This window comes from Pelodiscus sinensis, chromosome 10 (genome assembly GCF_052426305.1).
Source record: "Pelodiscus sinensis isolate ZL-2025 chromosome 10, ASM5242630v1, whole genome shotgun sequence".
Lineage (NCBI taxonomy): Eukaryota > Metazoa > Chordata > Testudines > Trionychidae > Pelodiscus > Pelodiscus sinensis.
Window position 1 is genome coordinate 28,533,586 of NC_143061.1, and position 24,371 is coordinate 28,557,956.

At 40.1% G+C, this 24,371-nt stretch overlaps 1 protein-coding gene across 9 annotated transcripts in view; it reads right to left on the reverse strand.

The window, feature by feature from the left end:
* Positions 1-18,245, reverse strand: part of MBNL1 (muscleblind like splicing regulator 1) — a 199,035-nt gene extending 180,790 nt beyond the window's left edge. For 2 of the 9 annotated variants that reach the window (XM_006115963.5, XM_014569967.4), the window contains exon 1: positions 5,448-5,706. The gene's annotated coding sequence lies outside the window, so the exon portion shown is untranslated. Of the gene's footprint in view, positions 1-5,447; positions 5,707-17,978 lie in introns of those variants that run through there. The other 7 variants (XM_006115957.5, XM_006115951.5, XM_014569966.4 and 4 more) reach the window with 6 other exon arrangements.
* Between the last annotated feature and the right edge of the window lie 6,126 nt (positions 18,246-24,371).

A 24,371-nucleotide genomic window follows, 5' to 3' on the forward strand; every position in this document is an offset into this window, starting at 1 on the left:
TGCTGCTGCACATTGAGCAGATGTTTTCAAAGATCTATCCAAAATGATGCCAAGATCTCTTTCTTGAGCAGTGACAGCTAATTTAGACCCCATCATTTTGTGTGTATAATTGAGATTATGTTTTCCTATGTACATTGCTTTGCTATGTACATTGAATTTATCAATATTGAATTACATTTTGTTGTTGAGAGATCCCTTTTTAACTAACTCTTTGCAGTCAGCCTTGGACCTAACTATCTTGAGTGATTTTGTATTATCTTCAAACTTTGCTAGTTCATTCCTTACCTCCTTTTTCAGGAAAAACTAAAAAACAATGAATAGTCTAGCTAGCACCTTAAAGACTAATAAAATATGTAGATGGTATCATGAGCTTTCATGGGTACAACCCATTTCTATGAGTATACTGAAAAGCACAGACCCCAGTACTGATCTCTAGGAAACCCCTCCTCCGTTACCTTACTACGCTGTGAAAACTGACCATTTATTCCTAACATTTGTTCCTATTTTTTAACAACTTACCCATGACAGGACCCTTCATTCTACCGCATGACTCCTTATTTGGCTTCAGAGGATTTGATGAAGGACCTTGTCAAAGGGTTTCTGAAAGTCCAAGTAAATTATCTTCATTTGTCCATGTTTGTTGACCCTCTCAAAGAATTTTAATAGACTGAAAAGGCATGATTTCCCTTTACAAAACCGGGTTGATTCTTCTGCAACATATCACGTTCATCTATGTTTCTGATAATTCAGTTGTTTACTATATTTTCAACCAGTTTGCCAAGCCCTGAAATTAGGTTTACTGTCCTGTAATATCCAGAATTGCATCTGGAGCTTTTAAAAAAAAAAAAAAAGCATCAGCCTCCTCCAATCATCTGGCACAGAGGCTGATTTTCAGAAACAGGTTACACACCTTAGTTAGTAGTTCTGAATTTTCATATCTGAGTTCCTTCCGAACCCTTAGGTGAGTACCATCTGGTGACTTATTACGCTTTAACTGATCAATTTGTTCAAAGCCTCTTATATTGACAGCTGAATCTGAGATACTTCCTCAGATTTGTCAATTAAAAAGAATAGGTCAGGAGTGGAAATCTTCCTCACATCCTCTGCAGTGAAGACTGATGCAAAGAATTAATTTAGCTTCTGTGCAACAGCCTTGGCTTCCTTCAGTGCTCAATCACCCAGTGACCCCCACTGATTGTTTGGCAGGCTTCCTCCTTCTGATGTACCTAAAATAATTGCTGTTCATTGTTGTGTCTTTTGCTAGTTGCTCTTCATTTTTTTGGCTGCCTAATTATACTTTTACAGTTGCTTTGCCAGAGTTTATGCTCATTTCAATTAGCCTCAGCAGGATTTGACTTCCCATTTTTAAAAGATGTCTTTTTGTCTCCCGCTGCTTCTTTTACTCTGTTATTTAGCCATGGTGGCATTTTTTTTTGGTCCTTTGTTTTTGTGTGTATGCTTTGTTTTTTGGTTTTGTGGGGTTTTTTTGTTTTGTTTTTGGTGTACATTTAATTTGAACTTCTGTGATGGTGTTTTAAAAAAGTTTACATGCAGTTTGTGGGCATTTCAGCATGACTGTTCCTTTTAGTTTCACTTCATTTTTGTATAGTTCTCTTTTTGAATTTAAATGCTACTATGATGTACTTTACCCTTCACGGGTGTTAAATTTAATTACATTATGGTCACTATTATTAAGCAGTTCAGCTGTATTAATCTCTTGGACAAGATCCTGTGCTCCAGTTAGGACTACATCAAGAATTACACACCTATAGAGACTGTGTCTCTTATTCCAGACTAGAAGAGGGTCTTAGCAGCCATACTGAGTCACAGATTCCAGGGCCAGAAGGGAACATTCTAATAATCTAGTCCACTGTTTCTTAAACTTTTTAAGACCAAGGAACACCAAACAATAATTTTTTTTTATGAGGAACACCAAGGATTTTTTGTTGAGCAAAGGTCGGGGGGAAAGTTATTGAGGAAAAAAATGGGTCGGGGGGAAGTTAAAGAAAGAAAGAAAGAAAGAAAGAAAGAAAGAAAGAAAGAAAGAAAGAAAGAAAGAAAGAAAGAAAGAAAGAAAGAAAGAAAGAAAGGGTCACCTGCCCCTTTAAGGGTGGCCATTTTGAATTCTGTTGTTCTCCGCGGCACACTAGTGTGCCACGGAACACAGTTTAAGAAACTCTGATCTAGTCCAACCTCCTATATAACAAAGGCCAAAGAACTTCCTCAGAAAGAACAATTTCTACCTCAAACTTGCATTTCCCTATGCCTCATCTGTGGATGAGGAGTTGGGGTTTTTCCTGGGTTAGACTCCTACATAATTCTCTTCCCCTGTACTCATCTGTTTCTGAGTACAACCAATCATCCTAAACAACTCTACTCCTGAAGACCCTCTTCTGCCATGCAGACTAAATGATTATAATGATAGCTTTATTTATTCAATAAACAAAGTAGGTGAAGTCTAATAAAGATTCTCCCTTACCCACCATGTCTCCCCAACATCTGGGCACCAACACAGCCACAGAGCACACAAATGTATCTGTTGTTCCACTTTCTTCTAACCTGTCTAAGTTTGTCTTTCTGCTCTTAGACTGGAAGCTCCTAGGGAAGGGATCAAGCTTTGTTATCTGTGTCTGTCTACCAAGTGTCCAGCCCATTGTAGATGTTACCATAAAAATAAACAAATAAATAACAATCACAAAAACATTTCATTTAGATTGTGTGTGTGCTGGGCAAAGGGAGAAGCTTGACACTTTCTAAAAAAAATGGATAGTGTCTAGTCTTGCTTACACTGAAATCAGGAGCTCTGCTATTGGTTTAAATGACAGCAGAAACAGTTTTTCATTGTATACAGTGTAGTTTTCACTGTCACTTACAAAAACTATAGGGATTGTCAGACTGTGTCATACCAAAAGAAATGCTAGTGCTGGACCCTACCTCTGACAGTGGCCAGTATCACATGGAAAATGCAAATAAAACCCAAAATTGAATTCTATGCAGTATCCTGCTTATAAGTCAAGTTTCTTCCTAACCCTAAAAATAGGACTTTTTTTCTATCAAATGTAGCTGTGTTATGTCCTCATCATCCACATAAGTATCTAACTTCCTTCTGAATTCTACGTATCTCTTGGCCTCACTCATACCTTGCAGTAATAAGTTCCATGGGTTAATTATTCTTGTGTGAAACATTTCCTTTTATCAATTTTGCCATTTCAATTATTGTCTCTTATTGTGTTACTAGTAAAGAAAACCCTATTTACCTTCCCTATTTCATTCATTATTTTATATTGTGTCATTCTTATTAATCTTCCATCTAAAGTAAACATTCTGAATCTTTTCACTCTCTCCTCATGCAGAAGTCTTTCTATGCTTCCAATCATTTGTCTCTCTTGCTTCTGTTACATGTTTTTGGGTTAAAGTGGCCAGGACCAGATACATTATTCCTTGTGAAAGTGCCTCTAACACAGAATACCTTTATAATATTTCTATTCTGTTATTTATACAACCTAATACTTTGTTTTATCTTTTGACCATCACTGTATATTAAACAAAAGGTTTTTATTCAAAGGTTGTCCCCAGTAACCTTCAGGTCTCTAGCCAAAGTCATTATGGTTAATCTATAACCTCATAAAGTGTATGAATGTCTCAAATTATTCCTTTCAACTTACATTTAACAATATTGAATTTCATCTGGCATGTCACCTAGATTCAAAATCCTTCTTAAGTTTTTCACCCTCTTCTCTAGTATTTCCTAAATTGTGTCATCTGCAGATTTTGTACCTTTATGGTTCACTACCTTTTCCAAGCCATTAATAATATATTTAACTATCGTAAACCTAGCATGTAACCTTGAAACAAGCAATGGCTTACCTTTTGCCATGTTGAAAACTAAGTATTTATTACTACTCTGGGTTCTACCTTTTAGGTTGCTCCTCATCTGCGGCAGTACTTTCCCTCCCACCCCATGACTGTGTGATTTCCTTAGTAGCCCTTGAGATATGTCAAAGATATTTTTGAAGGGCCTGATAAATTATAACAGCTGATTTTCCTTTATGCATAATGTTGGCAACAAATACTACACTAATAGATAATCTAGAAATATCTTGAATAGTCTACTACTTACTTTTCAATAGATATTATAATTGTATACGTACACATACACACGTATATATTATGATCAGAACATACATAAATATGCATGTATTTAAATACAATCCACATGCTGAATTTAACATAAGCACACACTCTATATCTTAATATGCTGTTGTATGCAAATAATGTGCACTTGTATACCTATATACCTACACACAGTTACTGAACTTTTCAGCTATTCCTACCATTTCAGTTTTGGTAGACAAAATGAAGAACGTAACTGTTCAATTTGCAATTTAGAAGCACCATTATTTTCAATGGGATTTGAAGAGTTTCAAAGTATAAGTTGGTTCCGTTAGATTTTATATATCCAAATGACAGTAAACTAGTTGGGAGGTAAAACACTGAACAAAATCAAAATATTTGCTTATGATGTTGTGGTGCTGATTTTAACAAATTCCAGCCCATTAAAGGAAAATAAGACTTATCTTCTTCTTTGAAGGAAAACCAAAACCAAAGTATTTTAAGTTTATTTCACACTTAGTGAATGATAGTATGCAAACCCAACTTCAGTTCCTAGACACCAGTATACACACTCACTTTTCTTACAGTTTGAGTGACGCACCACAAAACAAAATGAATAAATAAATAAATAAATAAATAAATAAAAAGAACTTCTTAGGCAAGCTGTCCTCCACCCTGCAAACTTGGCAAAAGCCATACTGTACTGAAATACAGCGCTCTCCATATAAGGAAACGCAGCTAAACATGTCATGCGTAATTTATGTGCAGTAGGCAGAGAATTAACCTTTCACTGCACACATTTGGCCCACTGGAAAACCGAGCGAGATTGCAGATTGAGATGCGATGCGAATTTTCCCTCTGAATAAATTCTTTGCCAGTGTTTACGAGCCTCTGCGACTCGATCTAGGGTTCCCTCCAAACAAGGCGCATTAAGCCAGTATGACGCTTTATATGCACCTGTGTTTGTTTGTTTTTTTCCTGCTGCTTCTCCTTCCCCCGTCGCCTTCCGCCCACCCTTTTCTTTTTGCGAAGACTGCGAAAACCCTGCGATCTTGACAGAGCGTGCAAAGCACTAACAGGAAGCGCCTGCTTTAAGCAGAAGTGCAACTGCGACCTACCGCTTTCTTTTTAGCTAGAGATGGTGAGTGATATGAAACCATCCCCTGTGGAAACCCAGCCCCTGGCTGATAAACTGCAAGTCAGTGAAAGCCTAAACTCACTTCCTCATTCAGCCATCTAGATTTTGCACCCTGAAAATAAACACACGAGGACAGACAGACGGACTAGTTAAAAAGAGCCAGGCAGGCAGGCAGACTGTGGAAATGGAAACTTACCTCTCACATTTTTTTCCAGAGGCAAGCAGACTGTGGACAGAATGCCCAAGGCATTGTGGGATTCATTCTTGCAAGATGACAAAGATTGGAAATGGAGCCTGACAGTCCCCTGTCACAGGAGCATTCTGACAGCCACAACTCGCTCAGCTGCAGTGAAAGACTGTTGCATATAGCTGTGCAGACTCTTATCTCTAATGTCTGGTTTCCGCTGCTGCCTGCACTGCCCCTCCCCCATTCAGCAAAACCTACCAGGAAGCACGGGGCGTACTGGTCGAGCCTTAAGAATGCACTAGGGGGGGGGGGGGAATCTTTTCATGCTACTGCAGCGTTTTGCCTTCGTGAAACTCCAAGTACCGACACAAATGCAAAACCGTAGGCAACTGAAAAATTGTAGACGGGTGAGACAGACACAACAATGTGGTATAAAATGTATCTGAGTAAAAATCAACCCCTGAAAGCTAGTGGTGGTATATCCCAGCTTATATGTTAAACATCATAACCTCTGAACTAGAGTGAAAATATGACACATGCACACTACTGTTTTTCTGGACTGTTTGTTCAGACAATGAGTGAATCCTTTAAAAAAAAAAGATTCTGAAAGACAAAGTGACGATCAGGCTGCAAGAATGCAAAAAATAACCAAGCAAGTAGACTTTATGCGGCTTAGTAAAGTGCTGCTGCTTTAAAATTCTCTGTGTACAGTGTACCAATGGGATTAGTTAAGCACAGGCACCCTGTCTGCAAAATACTGTCTTTCTGTGACAACCAATTGGCTACAGCTCTGCAAATTTCCAGGAAATGTATATATGAATTGCCACTAGAAGTATGCAACACTTTTGCACAAATAATGTAAAATATTCCTAACCTTAAAGATTCTAGAAACAACAACAACAATCTTTAAAAATAGCAGGTGCTGTATCCTTTTTTACTAGGTCTCGGGAACATTTCAATTAATTTTGCATGGCTCCCAAGATTTATGGTTTGTTTCAATAATTACACACTTAGCCTTATTGTATTCCACAATACACACCAACTCATAATGTGTTCCAGGATCCAATAATAATTCTGAAGGAAAAGGAAGGGGAAAAACCTCCTGCTAAAAGCCTAATTTCTGCCTTAAATGATCAGACATAAATTTTGCTTTGACCTGAAATTTTTAATTAGGTTTGTACTTTGGTTTTTAAAATGTTATGTTGATCATTGTGGGTGTTAACCTTTCTTCCTCCCTGACAACTTAGCAATGTGATTCTAATTAGATAAAAACCACATTTCTTTCCATATTCACTGAAACAGGGCAAATGATCACCCCCACTCTAGAACTAGGGTCAAAGAGACTGCAAGTGAGTTTTTGTTTTTCCACTAAGAGTTCTTTTGATCCTTCCTCAGTGTGAATAAAGAGCACTGCATATGCTACTGTTTCTGGGCCACTAGATCCTATCTAGGTGTTCCCAGAGTTCCTGAAGAGAACAAGTGCAGGTAATATTGAAATAGGGAGCAGCACATTAGATATGGGAAAAAATAAGTTCTGTGGTGATGATGCATGAATGACATTGTAGAGTAACTCTATATACAAGTTTCAATATATTGCACCTAAATTTCAGGAAATAGTGCAGCTGTTCCACTTCTCCATTCAAGAGTAAGTTGAATAATGAAAGCAACTTACTCTTCTAATATTGTATTTGAAACACTTCCTGAAATTAAAAACTATTAATTTCATGAATATCGCAATTTGACTATTTATAACAGAAAGAGCAAGGCGCTGACATGGCAATCTATGTGGCTGGTCCCTGCTCTGTGTAGAGCCCTGCTGACTTAATCAGATCTCCATATTTGCACAAGAATTTGTGTGAATAGATCACGGTATTTCTTACTGCAGAATTAGTTTGACTACACCACCAGAGAATCAAATTATTGCAAAACAAAAAAACCCAAAACCCTACACCTTCATTCTTAACCATTAACAATGGGAGAAACAAATAACCCCTGCCACAGCTGTCGACTAAATACCTTCAGGATTCCTGCAATACTTAGGCTGGCTACGTCTACGCTGGAATGTTCTCACGCAAAAACTCTTTTGTGGAAGAGTTCTTCTGCAAAAACTGTTCCAGAAGAGAGCATCTAAACTGGCATGCGCTTTTGCGCAAGAGATGTGCTTTTGCACAAGAGAATCCATGCCAGTGTAGGTGCTCTCTTGCTCAAGAAAGCTCTGGTGGCCACTTTAACCATATGGCTTTCTTGCGCAAGAAATTCATGTTGCCTGTCTTCATTGGCCTTTTCTGGAAGAGCTCTTCCACAAGAGGGCTTATTCCTGAGAGGGAGCATCAGAGTTCTGGCACAAGAAACCCTGATTTTATACATTAGAATGTCAGTGTACTTGCGCAAGAACACGTGACCAGTGTAGACAGGCCGCAAGTTTTTGCGCAAGAGCGGCTGCTTTTGCGCAAGATCACGCCAGTGTAGACAAGCCAAGGTGTCCAAATGGAACTTAAACCTCACCAGATAATTAGTCTCCTTTTGAATCTTTTAAAACTTTCTGTACTTATACAAAGTCAGACCTTATTTAGCCCCAAGAGGTTTAATAAACAATGACAACATTCTAGTTCACAAAGCTGTGTACTGCCACGTTTTACCAACGCATAATAAAGGTCCAACCCTTGAAGTGAGTAGGAGATTTGCCATTGACTTTAATGAGGCTAGCATTTCTCCCAGAGAGGTAAGTATAAGTGGCTTGTGCAGTATTACACATATTGTATGTGGCATATACAAATGTGCAAATGACCATGGAGTCAATTTTTAGATATAAAAGTCTACTTTAGGGCACCCAGCACCACACTTGAATGCTCACATCAAGACTTTAGTATATCTACACTGCAAGCACTACAGCCACACAGCTGTGGCACTGCAGCTATACTATAGTGGTGCACTGCAGACAATGGAAGGTTTTTTTCCCCTCCATCACTGTAAACAAATCTACCCCTCAAAAGGTGGTAGTTCAGTAGAATTATTCTATTGACCTATCTGCATGCTCCGGTCATCTGAAGAAGTGGGCTATGCCCACAAACGCGCATGATACCATCTACATGTTTTGTTAGTCTCTAAAGTGCTACCAGACCATTTGATGTTTTTTACTAGGATTTAGGTCAGCTTAACTGTGTCTCTCACCCAGTTCCCACCTGAGTGATGTAATCAGGTCTAACTAAGTTTTAGGTGTAGATCAGGCCTTAAGAAGTATTGCATGCATTTGTAAGTATATTTTTTAAAACAAAAATTCCCTATTTCTCCCAACTTTCAAACTTAATTTCTACTTGCGTCCATTGGGAACAATTTAGAAAACTTTTACCTTATAGCCAGTATAGTAACATTTTCTGTATTTCTGCAGTCTCTATCACTCAACTAAATGGTAGGCCAATTAGTCAAGGACAAAAAGCAGAGTCAGAGTGCAGAGACCTTTAATACTGATACTTCCTTAGGAATCTTTACCATTCAGGGATTTAAAAATCAGCAGGGCCATTTTAAGATCCACTTTAGGCCTGATCCTACTTCTAAAAAAGTCTATGGTATATCTGGCAATGAGCAAAATCAGGTCCTACCTAGTGAGGGATTTTTAGAGGATTTTCAGGGAGGGTTTTTTTTTCTGTTTTTATAAAAACAGAATACAAATATCCCATAATGATTTAAATGCATAAACTTATATAAAGCAGTGCTGCAGCAAAGCACTTAGCAGATGCACATGAAGTTAAGTGCTTTTTGATTTTCTATATTTCACAGTCTTTGCATAGTTAATCATATAATTAAAGCATTTACATTTTGTTTTACAATTACTAAATGCTATTTAATTTGTCTTTAAATTTCCATTTTGAAGGAAACTGTTTACATACAAAATATACACTGCCTGTGAGTGTATTATTGTATTAGAACAGTCTTTGTAGCAATCCAAGGGTGCATTTATACAGCAAAGTTATTTCAGAATAACAGCCGTTATTCCGCAATAACTATGCGAGCCTCTACACAGCAAATTCCATTATTTTGAAATAATTTCAAAATAACAGATGGCTTATTCTGACTTCTGTAAACCTCATTCTATGATGAATAATACCTATTCCAAAATATATATTTCGAAATAAGGTGTGTGTAGACTCTCCACTTCTGCTATTTCAAAATAGCCCCTCACCAGGGCCATTCTAAGTTACTCCTCCTGGGGCTCTAAATCAAGATACATTAGAGAAGCCTACAAGTCTACATTAGGGAAGCCTGCCTCGGACTAATTTTGAGGCTTCCCTGAAGTGCAGATGTGCTATTTCAAAATAAGCTATTTTGGAATAACTATTCCGGATTTTTCCAAAATAACTATGCAGTGTAGACGTAGCCCAATTGCACAAGAAGGGGAGAAGAGATGCTTTATAAGTAAACTTTTTATGTATATTTGGCTATGGTAAAATTTTAGAAAAAGATTAGAATTTGATTTCTTAAAGGTTGTTTCAGTAAATAAAGAAAAATAGAACAAAAACTGTCAATGATGCATTTAAATTACAAACCTCAAAAATGAGTAATATCACACAGCAGAACTTATACTGTAATATTCTGAGACTGCAGCAATGTCTATTTTTGGCAGACCCCCCCCCCCCCCCCCCACACACACACACACACAAAGTTGCTTAAAGGCAATTTTTTCTAGTTTTGCTTATTTAAGTTATTAACAGTCCTTGATAATTTTAGGTAAAGCGGGCCAGGTCCTTAGGTCTGACTGAAGGTTCAGGTCATTACATTATTATAACATGTAGTGAGTATGTTTCCACATTTCCCCCTGAATTTTTGAATGCCTTTTATTACCTTTTATTGTACCAGTCAGTCTATCCTCTTTTTATTTGGAAGATTTGATAAGTAGCTCTCTGAATGACTATGATATCAGAATCATATGATGTTTGATTATTATTATTCTGTATTTTGATCAGGCCTCTATTCTTACTCTTATGAATTTTAACCCTATACTAGATTCTGTTGACTCGAAATGGTTGGTTACCACAGCAACACACTCAGCTGGTTGCTGTTACCAGTCCTGGATCATGCAGTGGTGCCCTGATGAATTCCTTTCTCAAAGCAATCTTCAAGGTTCAAACCATACATTTATTTTCATCTCTGTCCCTTTTCTTCAGAAAGGAGCTCCAGTGGCCAATTTTTTGGTCTTAGATACGGGTATTAATATTCCTATTGTTTTGCTTGAGGAAAAAATGAAGTGAGTCCAGAGTTGTCACCTATGAACTATCCATGGATAAATCATAACAAAAATAGAGATTAGAACAAAGTACCCATAGGACAGTGGTTCTCAAAGTGTGGTCCACGACCATCTTGTAGATGGGCTGCAGGCTCAGGGCTCGTATCCCTCCATAGTGAGGAACCTGGGGTTGCAGGGCCAGCACCAGCTTCCTGCTGCAGCGGGGGAAGCCCCAAGCCTCACAGGCCAGATCATGCGCTGCCGCTCCCTATGCCCCCTGGCTTGGGGAACAGCAGCAGAGGAAATTGCTCACCTCCTGCTCGCATTGGCCAGAATCCCAACCAATGAGAGCAGTGGAGGGCATTGAGTGCCCCTCATCTCCTTCATGCCAGAGCCTGCACCTCCATTGCCCTCACACATACACCCTCCTAGTGAGACCCCTCACACCCACCCTGCTCCTGCACCCCACCTCCTGTCCCACCTAGAGCCTAGAGGGTTTCTACAAAATCTATTATCCCCAGCAGAGCTAATCTTGCCTGAGGGAGAAGGAATCTCAGTCAGGAGTCACATAAGTGAGTGTTTGAGGGTGGGGGGGTCTTAGGTTTTTTTTTGTGGGGAGAGAGGTTGCTTCTATTTTTGTGTGGCCCCATCTGATTTTTCTATGGATAAGCAGTCCCTGACCCAAAAAAGGGTTCCCACCCCGTCATAAATAAAGACGATGTTGAAACCTTTTGTTTTGGATATAAATGAGTATTTTACTTTATTTAAAATGAAGTTTGGTAAACTAACACGATAAAGATAAAGCACTTAACCTATTTAATTATTTCGATTAATAGTATTTATTTTCTTACCGGTTATATATGCCCCCTTATGTTATAGCTGCATATTTATGTTTTTATGCTCCAGTAGCCTAATCTGAATAATTTAGTATTTAAGCTATTTAGAGATAAGTGAAGGCATTTTGTCATCATGGGTGGTTTGCTGGAAAGATTTGTGTTGAGCAGGGTGGGCCATGGGCCAGAAAGTTTTACAACCATTGCCATAGTGCATAGTCAGAATATTAGTGTTCAAGCTTTGAAAGTCTACAGCAATCTCATTTTGATTTACCCGTTACTGATGATATTGATACCTCACTTTTCTACCAAATGAGCTGGAGAAGCTGACTCCTTTGTTTTGTAGGACATCTAGAACTTCCTCACCTCAACCTTGCCTCTATTTGAGCATCAGCATTCCTCATTCTGCTCAGTGCTGGTTATATCTCAGATCCAACTGATCTGGACATATTTTCCTACAACCTTATAAATTGAAAAGAAAAGTTCCTCTCATAGTAACTCAGCAGCCGTTTAATAAAATTTTGATTTATTTGCATATCTTAACCTTTGATGACTTCTTGAAATATCTAAAATCATTGCATTTGCTTTTTTCTTTGATTAAATTAGCAGGAGTTGGTGGTACTGTTTTCTCTCAGCTGTGTTCAATATGTTGTCTCCTTATTTTCCCATATATTCCTTGTTCAATTACATGCTTCAGTTTTGATTAATAATTCTGTTGTATTGATTCTCACAGACCAATAACACGATCTGTTCAACCAATCCTATCGCTTTCTGCTCTGTTAAGGATTTGATTTCTGTTGTAGGTCCTGTCACTAATACTGATAATTCATCTTTGCTTCTTTCCATGAGATTTTGTGTGTACTAGTTTACTCCTTTTGACAGGTTGCAAGGGTATAACCCAGCAGTTCCCAATCACCAGTTTGCAGACTTGTGCTGGTCCACAAACTACTGGCTGCTGGGCCACCAGGGCTGTCAAAGCTCAAGCCGGCTGTTCGCAGTGACTCAGCTCCGGCAGCCATGGTGGTCAAGGCGGCAGCAGAGCAGGAGATGCCTCCGCCCCTCCTCCCTCCACACGTGGGGTAGGAAGGCGCAAAGGGGAAAGGGGCACACACACCACCAACAGCTGCTCCCTCTACCTGCGCGGCTGCTTTTGCCAGTGGTGGTGCTGGAGCTGAGGTTGTGGCAGGAGGAGGTAGAGCAGGAAGCACCTTCCTCCCCCGCTCTGTTATGGCGGCTGGCCAGGGCTATGCACTCCCCCACTCCCACCCATGGGGGCACAAAACATGCTTGGGGAGGGAGAGGGCACAAAGGAGGAGGGCCGCTCCTCCACTCATGCGGCAGTAACAGCCACACTCCCTAGAAGGGGCAACATCGCTCTGAGGAGTGCGGGGGTGGGGTGGGGACAAAGGGCAAAGGGGTGTTGGGTCAGGGCGTGGTGGGGTCACAGGCCAAGAGGATGCTGGCATGGGCTGTAGGGATGGGGTCAAAGGGTGTTAGTTACTGGGGAACAAGGGGTTGGGTTGGGTCAAGGCAGACAGTAACATTTTATTTGCACATTTGCATATTCATTATTTGCAAATGTGCGAATAAAATGATACTGGTCCGCCAAAAGTTTGTGAATGGTTTTGCTGGTCAGTGGCATAAAAAAGGTTGGCATAACCAGATCCTTGGTGAACAAGGAATCAGCCTCAGTTTAATTCCCTTTCACCGGTGCTCTGGTGAAGGTTTATCAGAGCAGCTACTTGGAAGCTACTTGCTTCAGCTACCCCAGACTAACACGGCTACATTTCTATCACTATTCTACTTGGAAGCAGACTGCTTTCAGAAAGGTCAGGCACTACACAAAGGGATCCTAGAACTTAAATGCTAAGTTGAGGAGTTTTCTGTTCCTTTCTGTTTATTTAATGCCCTTGTTATAAAAGCTGACATAATTATTTGAGGAAAAATCCTTACTGACTGAATGCTTCCGTCCTGACCGTATATTTTCTAACTAAGTCAAAACAGCTGTTTACCTCTCTACTCATGTGTCTTTTCACTCACTCCTCTTTAATGCCTCATGACAACTAACCACCTCCTTTGTATCGTTCTTCCACTCCTGTCTCTGCGTCGACATCAGTGCACTCCTGCAAACTTGCTCCATCCCCGCAACTGAGGCAATTCACCATCCTGTAACTCTTTCTTACCGCAAGATTCTTTACAATTCACTTTACCCAGATGGCCCATAAATTCCAGTCCTCACCTTAAGAGTTGTGAACAAAACAGTCATCAGAACACCTACAAGAAAACCAAAGGTCTCCCAAATAAAAAACATGGCAACAAGTCACTTGATGAGCTTGGCCAAGTGCTTTGCTTTTGGCTGCAGCTCATTTCCCATATGTACATCGTATATTTAAGATTATAAACTTGGAGGCAGAGAACTTGTTTTTATATTTATCTGTACAGCACATGTCATTCAGTAGGTTTTATATAAATATTAAATAATAATACAGATACAACAGTTAATACAATTAAAAACACTGGCTGTGAATGCCTTGATAGTCTCCTGGCAGGATTTTTACAGTGAACTTGTTCTTCCAGTTTAGTTTTTATTACAGCCTGGTATGGGAACACATAACTTACCTAATTTTTAATTCCTTATTTTTTAACCCAGCAACAGAATAGCATCTTTTAGCGTATATAACCTGCGGGTTATACACGTTTTTACAACCCTCCCCCCGTGGGGTATACATGATCACAGGGTATACAAGTTTATTTTTACTCGCCTGCGCTGCGGTCTCCGTTCCCCCTGCTCGGAGGAGGGTGGGTTGCGCCTGGCTGTGACTGCGCGGAGCCTGGGTGTGAGTGCGGCTCCCCTCCTGCAGGCTGGCCAGCTCGCTTGCATTAGGCTCTACATTCCCCCTGCTGGTATGTGCAATTACCTTAAAGTAGCGTATATAACCCTCAGGTTATACATGTCCACAGGTTCTCTAAAACTTTTTTTACTCATTCAGGAAAAACCGTGAGTTATGCATGTGTGCGGGTTATACACGAGTGCGGGTTATATACACTAATTTACGGTTCTAGGAACTTTAGGAAGAGCAGTTATGAAGCAGGTTCCTGCTCCTAAGATACTAGATATTCTAAATGTCTCATTGCCCAATGGTATAAGAATCCCCTATTATTACCTAAGGTCAGGCCCACCAACAAGGGGGAGCAACTGTCCTGGGGCCCGGTGATACAAAAGGCCCAGAGCTCCCAGCTGATATCACCACTAGTGCAACAGCAGCCACAGCCCTAAGCCCTTTAAAACACTGCTGGAGTGCTATGCAGCACGTTCCAGGCAGCCCTGAGGACTGCCTGAGGAAGGTGCAGCCCTCTCCAGGTGGCACTGAGGGTTGCCTATCCCCACTCCCACCCCTTTGGGGGAGCAGATCAGCCCCCCTGCAGCTTGCCCAGGGGCCCGGTGAGGATGTCGGACCCATTGTCTAAGGTAGGTGTGAAATAAAATGTGGATATGAGATCACATCCCTTGCAGAAGAGGAAATATTATAGTGAACCTGCTGGCTCAGTACAGTAGACTTCCGATAATCCGGAACCTATGGGACCTAGGTGGTGCCGGATTATCAAATATGCCGGACTATCAGGAGGTACTATAAGCTGGTTATATATATATACTGTATACATTATATACTGTTTATAAAGTGTTCTTAACCCTTTTTATTGTACATACTGTATACAGTATACTGTAATGTTTTAGTTTTTTTAAGCCTTTTTTACCCTTTTTGCGCAGTTCAGCTGCTGCCGCTGTTACCTTGTGACTCATTTTTTGCAGAAGCTCACTCACTAGGCTCTTGCCATTTTGATGCTGGACTATCAGGAGTGCCAGACTATTGGAGTTTTACTGTACTCACTAACCACTTTCTCCCACCCCTAGCCTCACCTAATCAACTTTAAAGTGATCTCAAGGGAAAAGATTGAGCCACAATTCATTCTGGGAAGAGCATAATATTAGGGAACAAGATAAAAATGCATTTCAGTATTCTCTTTGTAACTTCAAATTTCTCTCAACAATTGTAGAAAAAAGAACTCATTCGTGCACAATTTGGTAATGTCTATTGCAGAAGTACTATATATATATATATATATATATATATATATATATATATATATATATATATGATATTTAGATTTTTGGCTCAGGAATTCATGTCTTCAGAAAAGCTGCATGTTTTCTGTCAGAAAATTGTAAACTTTAGTGCATAAAGCAATCCTTCTGATTTTTTGAAAACATGTCTCAACATTCCTTTTTTTAAAACTGTATCATACAAGCAGTCATGGGTGTAGCCTTGTGATGGTTTATATGCAATAGCTGGGCCTCTCTATGGCATAAAATCAGAAATTAGTAGCAAAGCTTCCCTACAAATCCTGGCTATTTCTAATACTTTATATATATATACACACACGTATAAATGCATATATACACACGCACTCAGTGGTGGACAAATTCTGCTACTCTTCCTTGCATCTTGTTGAATTTTATTGTGCAAGGAGTCTTACTGAGATTCCTTCAATACAGTTTCTTTTACTTCTGGGGATTCCGTTTCCCATGACTTTCTGGAGCACAGGAGACCTCTGTCTCTTGAGGTCATGCTCAGGATAACCCTCGCTGGTTTAGCTCAAAAGCTTTGTTTACTGATAATATGTAAAGTAAACCAGTATTCTTTTGTCTAGGACAGACTTATTGATCACCTTTATCTAGGATAGCCTATTTGGTCTTCAACATGTTCTAGTAGCATGAATGATATAGAGGAAATTCCTAACTTCACATACAGTGTTAACAATTGTAGTTTAATATAGTGTTATTAATTATATTAATAACCAGAGTATTATTAATGCAGCATATTGCATGTTTTGTACAAATCACAATGATATTTTGTGTTCACAAAAATCAACATACAGCCTGTTCTAATTTGCCATTATTTGTCAGACTTTGTTGAAGCAGAGTATACAAGTTACTAAAAATCCAAACTAAAAGTTTCATGATCCTTGCTAAGCTATTTGTCCAACTCTCATAATTTCTCATAAGTTCTTTATTGATTTCACAGAAAGAAACCCCTAAAACATTTAAAAATTGTTAGTACAGTGTGAATGCTTTAATGAAGAACTTCTGTTCCTAGGTTTTGACAACAAATTCTGTAGTTTTATAGGTTGGACTACAGAATTAAAAGAGATTTCTAGTTCTTTGCGAGTTATCACAATACGCATTTTAATAAAGCAAATACAAATCTTTCAACTTTCACTTACACTGTACTATGCTTTTTTGGAAGACCTGTGCAAACGGTAATTTTTTTAAAATAATCAAATATTTATCTTTGTGTCCACTAGTTTACACACATATAAATAAGCCAAGTGCATAATTATGATATACTCTATGTGCCACCTGTGAAGGTGGTTTCTTTATTATTCTTTAATTAGTAATAGAATTCTGCTGTCAGAAACGGGCGGGGGTCTACTTTCATTTAATTTGACTTCTGATCTCGAGTAGTACAGGAGTTCAGCCCAGGTGGACTCTGACTTCATTCCAACTCGGTATTTAATCATCAAACACCACTGGGACATTCATTGGCAATGAAATATTTCATACCAGAAAGCCAGGAGCTCAGGTTCCAGGGGATTAATGTCTTTTTAATTTATAGTACATTTTACAAATGCACTTGGAACAATATCTACATTTCACATCAGCTCCTGCTCCTCTTATTCCTGACAGTTAATCTTGGGGTCAACAGGAACGGTGAGCAGAATTTAGCCCCCTTATGAACAGGAGGAATAAAATAACCCTACAATAATACCTAAAGGCAGCTGTGCTCTCATCCTAAATATAAAACTATATTCCAAATACTACTACAGTATTAAATAGTAAAAGTGGAAAACTATTGTGAAAAAGTCAGCACACCAATTTAAACACATCAGAACACTGACTTAGAGTTACAGAGATGTAAGAGAAAAGGGAGACAAAAATAATGCCCAGTGAAAAAGCCACCTAAATGGTTTCTTGTTTGTTTGAAGCCGGGATCCTTCAGTCAGATCATACAGTGCCCGTCTAGAACCCCAAAAGGACTCTGTGTAGGTGCAGTGACCAGTTTGAAGGAATCCACAAGAGTAGGACTTCATTTTCAAATTGTGTTTGGAAAATATAATTTCAACTTGTGTTTAGAAAATATAATTTCAACACATTATCCACCAGTACTAATCTAAAAATGAACATAAGCTTTAGTGATAGTTTTCACACCAAAAAAAAGTTTCCTTGCAAAATGGAGAGTCCCAATTTCCTGTCTCTGTAATAAAATATTATTTAAATCTTCAGTCATTCAATATAAATCACCAAGATAAAAAATAACAAAGTTCCAATGAAACAGTCCAGCTTCCAGAATAACTTACTAGATAGTTTTACATATTTCTAATGTCAACTTACACAATCAAACAAGTAGGAGAAACTTCAGTTCTTACCTGTTCTGCCTCAAGTGTAGGTTTGGTGTTAAAACTGCTTAAGTAATACGGTGACACAGCCGCCGCCACCACCTTGAAGAGCTCTGTTCTGCTGTATACTCTGGGCTAATTACAACATTCTTTCTTCGCAGTAGAAGGATGGTGGCCTAACTAAAGGGGAAATAGTGAAAGGCCAGAATAATTATGCTTTCCAAACCCTATAGGTTTAAGAATGTGAAATAAGCGAATCACATTAGCATACAGTAGTAACCATGGCAACAGGCTGTGGTTTGCATATGTATTTTTAAAGAACCAAAAATTACTTCCACCTATTAAAAAAAAGACATGAGAGGAAGTACTTTTGTATTTCAAGCCACATCCCTAATTGAAGCAACTACTGTAACTTACCATCTTCAGCTCACATTAAAAGAATGAACTATTGGTTCTATGTTTTAAAATCTACCAATTAAAAGTGTTCAGCATAAGGCCTAACTGCTAATCTGACAACTGACATCTGGTGTAAAAGATAGACTGGCCCTGCCTGGCAAGACGATCTACAAGTTCCTGGAAACTTGGTGGTGGTGGTGGCGGGGGGAGGGGTTGTTTGTTTTTTGTTCTTAGGTCTTATACTTCCTTCCTTCTGAAGACTTGTCTGTTAGCAACCGATAAAGCCTCACAAAACTGAAACTCCTACTATCTGCAACCCTGCTTCAGCCACCAACATCACAGGGCAGGTGCAAAGTCTTAAATATGACAGACTTTTGTAGGCAAGATATAGTAAAACCTCCTTTGTTATTTGTATTACAGCTACTACAGTCTTTGGGCTTCCTGCACACGACAGCTTACTTCCATTGCAAACATTTGTATAGCTGCCACATTTCAGACATTAGAGAATTAGTTGAGTAAACTAATCATCACTCTTATGAATTCACTTCTGGAATTCTACAAGACTTCCACAAATAGATGAACAACAGCCTAATTAATTACTGGAGTTAACAAAATAAATGCTTCAACTATTCAGTCTAAAAATATGGAGTTAAGTGAAAACTTCTTTGTAAACGTGTGCAAATATTTATACAGGCAATCTAATTTCTTGGGCACTAAGTAGGTTTATAAAACTAGACTTTTTGAGACAGAATTAAATTCCAAAGTGCAAGGGAGACGGGATTTTATCTAAAATGGTGAGGCTACGTCGAGTACCAGGGCAAGAATACACAGTACAGGTTGAACCTCCCAAATCTGGGACTCTGTGTTCCGGCAACATCCGTAGTCTGGCACAGATGTTGCTAGACCAAAGAGCCCCAGGAGAGGGAGCTGCCAAGAGAACATGGGGCCTGAGAAGTCCCCAGCTGGGCCAGCAGCAGCTAGACAGGGGAACCCCCGGTATCAGGGGGTCAGGTGTCCGGACAGTCCCTGACAGCAGAGCCGGTGGTGGCTGGGGAACCCCAGGAAACCCTCGGTGGCAGTGGGGCCGTGGCAGCGGGGCCGTGGCAGCGGGGCCAGCAGCAGCTGAGTGGTCCAGGCTAGGAAACACTGAGGAACTGCGAGAGATAACAGGGCTGGTGGTGGCCAGTAGGTCCTTGCTGGGGAATCCCTGGGAAACCCCAATGCAGCCAGTGGGCAGCAGGGCAGGAAGCCTCAGCCAGGCCAGCTTTAGTGGGGCAGCGACACGGCAGGAAGCCCCAGCCTTGGGAGCCCCAGGGAGAAGAGCTGTCAACAGGGCAGCCAGCAGGGAAGTCTTGACCTCCTGTAGTCCAGCAAATTCCCTGGTCTGGGACAGCTCGGGTCCCGAGGGTGCTGGACCAAGCAGGTCCACCCTGTACACTAAACAATCACTCTCATGACAGAACCAGATTAGGGTTGCCAGGTGTCCAGTTTTGAACTGGACAGTCCAGTATTTGAGCTTTCTGTTCAGGAAACAAATTGAGAAAATATAAATGAGAAAATAGAAATGTCCGGTATTTTCTAAATAAGATGTAATATAGATTGTGATGTAATGTCAAGTGTGTCCGGTATTTTTGTTGAAACCATTTGGCAAACCTAAACCAGAGGTTGGCCTCCTATGGCAAAATCTGAAGGGAGGCATTGTGAAATGGTGGGGTAGTTCTTGCTAAATTTCTCCTTGTGTGGCTCTCCTTGCTACATTTCTTCAACATTCTCCTATCCAGTAGAAGGGACTTATGTCCCTGCAGAGATAGGTGAAAGGATCTGCTTGCAGATAGCAACACAGGAAAGCAGAAGTCCACTGTATGGATCCCGGAATCCTCTATGTCAACTGCTCTGTACAACTTAGGTCCTTTATTAATCACACTTCCAGGGATGGAGTCTCCCTTTCTTCCACAGCTGCACAGTCTCCCCGGGGGTTCTCGTAGCCACTGAGAGGGGTTAGTATTGCTTATAGCAACATTAACTCTAGAGTAGATAATTGTTTTCATTGTTGAAATGCCCCAGGCTGGTAAAGGAACAGCTCACATTGCTGTTCTACAGCTTCATGTCCATTGACACACATACCCTCTCCTATCTGGAGATCCAAATGCCAGCAATTGCTACTGTGAATTAAGCCAAAGAATCCACTCCAGATGTGCCTTTTTGTCCTTCTCCTCCCAGATATGGGGAGCATAGCTTCATCCTATATTCACTAGTTTCTTTTTAATCATAGTGTTCAGAATAATAATGCTTTCAGGTTTTAGCATATAAGAAAACAGAGAAATTTCTACAAGTTTAAGGTTAAGAATAGTCATGATTTGGCTGTCCTTAGCTAGGGGCAAAAGAAGAGGAGAAGCAAAGAGCTCATCTTGCAGCAAGCAGCATTAGCCACAACCTGAATAGGTAAGGCAAGGCTTAATTTAAGATAGCACTGGTGGGGCACTAGATGACACAAAGATGGACAAGAGGCTCCTCTATAGAGTGGCCATCATTAGTGCAGGCTAAATACTTTCAATGGATGTACTCCCCCAAAGGCCCTGGAAAGATTATAGCAAGTACATCCTGAATTCCTCTCGGGAGTCCTGCAGTGTCATCTCATTCTCCTACCTCCACCATCTGGCCACATTTTATATATTATACTTTAGCATATTTTTTATCCACCTGAATTCCCACGATGAACTATTATTCTTCATACATTTTCAGTGCTACATTGAATTCTTTCATTTTCTACAAATAATCATAATATTATAGCTCTACAAATGACAATATCAGTAAAACAGATTCACGGAAATGTAGGAGGAAGGAACTTCAATTGGTTACTGTGGGAAGGAAGCAGCATACTCCACCTAACAGTTAGGGCCAAAGACAGCAGTTACTCCCAAAGGTTCACCTCTAGCACCCAGTTAGTTCAGTCCTCAAACAAGCAACTCTGCCTAGTGTGTTCAGTGCTCAATGGGTAGAGGAACCTGGGTCCCTTTTCACAGGCTTCTGACCCAGGGTGCTGGGAAGCTAGTTCCACTACACTTACTATGCAGGGCCTTGTGTCAACCTCCCTAGGTCACCTCCTACCTCCCACAATATCTCGGCTGGCCATCCCTGGGGAGTGCTGCCTTCCAGGCTTCTTGTCCTGGTACTAGTCTTTAGTTCCATGGTTCCCCCATTCCCTGAATTAGTATGGCACCTCGCCACATCTGCTCTGGAGCTCCCAAAACATATCCTTCTCTCTGGCCTGCCAGACCATCCAAGCCATCTGGCTGCCTTTTGAATCTCACCTATAACCTGTGCATGCTCTGAGCCCAATTCTCCTGAGCCCAGAATTGCTCCTTAATCCCTTCCTTCCCCCTGAAGGGTTCATATACCCTATCACAGTCATCTAGTCCAGTCCTTTGCACTGAAGAAGGACTAAGTATTATGTAGGCCATCCCTGACAGGTGTTTGTCTAACCTGTTCTTAAAAGCCTCCAGAGACAGATTCCATAGCCTTCACAGATAATTTGTTCCACTGCTTAACCATCTTTACATTTAAGAAGGTTTTTTCCTAATGTGTAACCTAAATCTCCCTTGCTGCATAAAAAGGCCCATTACTTCTTGTAGTTGATAAGAAGAACAATTTATATCACTATACACCTAGGCAAAATATATTAAGTATGATCAATAGAGTTCTAAGCCAGAAGCCTTTTAGGTAATAATTTGAAAATGGAACTAGCCAAAAATCACTTAGAGTTTGACAGCTTTTGCTATCAAGTGAAAACAGCATAAGCTTTGACAATGGTGCCAAAGTTCTGATCCTATTGCATTCTAGAGTGTAGAGATGGCTGGATCTCTGCATCCTTGAATAGCTCTGAAGATGCTTAGCACTACTACACATACCCTAAAGTAGAAAACACTTCCTGCAGTCACAGAAGGATGGGCTTGTGACTGAGACTGAGACATCTAGTTCTATTCTTCATTCTGCCACAAACCTCCAATGTAACCTTGGGCAGATCAATTCTCTCTGTGCCCCAGTGTCCCATAAAACAGAAATAATAAAAACTCATTCATTTTGCTAGGCTTTCCTAATTACACTGTGCTCATGATGTAAGTGTTTCTAACTAAGGGTTTGTACAGTGCCTAGCATAACAGGGCTTTAAGCCGGAACTCCTTAATTGCTATCACACAAATATAGTATTCATCATCATAGGCAACTGCATAACCACTATGTGGCTGCCAAATCATAGCCTCTGTCTACAGGCTCTTGAAAACAATAACTAGAAGACCTTGTATGTGCTTGGTCAGCATGGCTGGATATAAGGGACTTGCACTTGGAACATAACTCCAAAACAGAGTCATCACCTGTGTCAGGCAAATGGGACATCAGGCTAAAGTTCCTTTACCCCTCCAGGGATACCATGGAGGTGAGCAGAGTGTACATGAGGCTGGACCCCTACTAGTCCCGGAAGACTGGCTTAAGGTACGCAACTGCAGCTAAGTAAATAATGTAGCTGGAGTCGACATACCTTAAGCGAAGCTTGGGGCCGTCTCCAAAGCAGGAGGTTGATGGGAGCAAATGCTCCCTTCGGCTTTTCTTACTCCTTGCGAATTGAGGCATACTGATGCCGACAAGGGGTACCCTCAGCGTTTGATTTAGTGGATCCTTATTAGACTCGCTAAATCGAACGCCAGAAAAATCAATCTCCAGTGCAGCAAGTGGAGACATGACCTAGAGACAACTAGAGAGGGAGGCATGGCTATTACAGAGATAGTAGAGAAGGAAACAGATGCCTAGATCTCTTCCTTCAAACATCCCAGTTCACAAAGGTGGGATTTTTTTAGTAGCAGCATATGGACCTATTTGTTTTTCAGATATCTTGTGTCATGTACAGTAGCGCTCCACTTAATCGTTGTGGATTTAAGGTAACATAATAAATGGAATTTTTGCATGAAAATCCATAATATACTTCAAATTCTTCTTGCCATGCAGACATGTCCTCATACCAAAACATGATCTCTTGGCAGAATGTATTGACTGAAACCTGTTCTTTTTTAAATAATTTGGTTTATTTGCAATAACGAGTCATTTTGCTACAAGGGATCACTAAATCCATTCTCTGTGATTAGAAAAATTCAGTTCATCCAGGTATTTTATTAACAGGAATCTTCAGTATTGGCTACAGTAAAGAAAATTTACAGGGTTCCAGACTGATATGGCATTGAATAAAACTGTCCAGTAACTGAAAATAATAAATAATAAGTAATAATAATAATAAAAAAAAGTCTGCAGGACTTCACTGTGGCTATGGCAAATTCACCTTAGTTACACTGGTGCACATTAGTAACAGACTCACACATTTAGTCATTCATATGAGACACCAGATTTTTCATTCATATGAGCAGACCTGAGATCCAAGATATAAGCAGAGGGCCAAAAATACAAGCTATAAGACATGTTACCTCCATTGGAATATTTCTTTCTTCCCTTTGAGCTCACAGATGCAGTGCCTTGGGGGTGCACATGGGGAAGGGATCACATCTGTGATATTAATGATTATTTGTGCAAATCCCCACCGTGCTGTGGAAATAGCCTGGCAGGGTATGTGGGGATGTCCCAAGGAGTTTCCAAAAGAGTGAGTCCACAGAAGAACAGGAGAAATCAGGAACGAATCACCTCCAATAAACTCCATGAGGTCTCATTTCTATGTGGTCCCTTTTTTAACCCTTTGCAGGTGGTTTGAAGCATTCATAGAGTATTTTGAATGCTCGGAATGCTTTATTTCAAGTACCTATCATCAAGGAATTATATGTAGTGTGTGTAGTAGAAATAAAATAGGCTTTTTCACACAATGGATTTATAATAAATGTTTGCTCTTATTTCATAGGTAGAGGGGTTTAACTGAATATTCTGAAAAGATTTTGTGTCCAAGTCAATGGTTTCTTTAGGAGATGGGAGGGTCAAAGTACTAGATTGTTGGCATCTAGTATTACGTTTTCATATTTCACCGTAGAAAATAAG